Here is a 550-nt window from a genome sequence, read left to right as displayed (position 1 = left end):
ATACAATGATGTGGACAACTTCTCAGCAACTCTTTATATCTTTCCCATGCTTCATAAAGTGATTCTCCTTCCTGCTGCACAAAAGATGTTATTTCTCCTCTCAGCTTAGCAGCTTTTGAGGGAGGAAAATATTTTGTTAGAAATTTATTCACAAGTTCAGTCCATGTGGTGATACTTCCCTGAGGCTGTGCTTATAACCAACATTTGGCTTTGTCTCTTAAAGAAAATGGAAATAGCCTCAGTCTTATAGCATCTTCACTTACTCCATTCATCCTTATAGTATCACACAACTGCAGAAAATTAGAAATATGCAGATTAGGATCATCAGAAATTCCACCAGAAAATTGGTCCTGCTGCACTAGGTGAAGTAAGGCTGGTTTTATCTCAAAATGATTGGCTTGAATGGTTGGTCTAACAATTGAAGAATTATAGCCTTGCATATCTGGAATTGCATAATCTCCTAGTGTTCTCATTCTCTGTTGTTCTGCCATTTTAACTTTTGGAGTTGGTTGTCTAAAAGGTGAATGTTTCCTATTTGCAAAAGGAGTGA

At 37.1% G+C, this 550-nt stretch overlaps 1 non-coding gene across 1 annotated transcript; it reads left to right on the top strand.

Annotated features, from left to right (window-relative positions):
- Positions 1 to 107, top strand: LOC113866441. The gene has a single exon (XR_003505081.1). It is a non-coding gene; the product is annotated as a small nucleolar RNA R71 (small nucleolar RNA).
- Positions 108 to 550: the final 443 nt, after the last annotated feature.

This window comes from Abrus precatorius, unplaced genomic scaffold (assembly GCF_003935025.1).
Source record: "Abrus precatorius isolate BTA unplaced genomic scaffold, Abrus_2018 Scaffold4, whole genome shotgun sequence".
Classification (NCBI taxonomy): domain Eukaryota; kingdom Viridiplantae; phylum Streptophyta; class Magnoliopsida; order Fabales; family Fabaceae; genus Abrus; species Abrus precatorius.
Note: the sequence above shows the minus strand (reverse complement) of the source record. Positions and strands in the feature narration are given on the sequence as shown.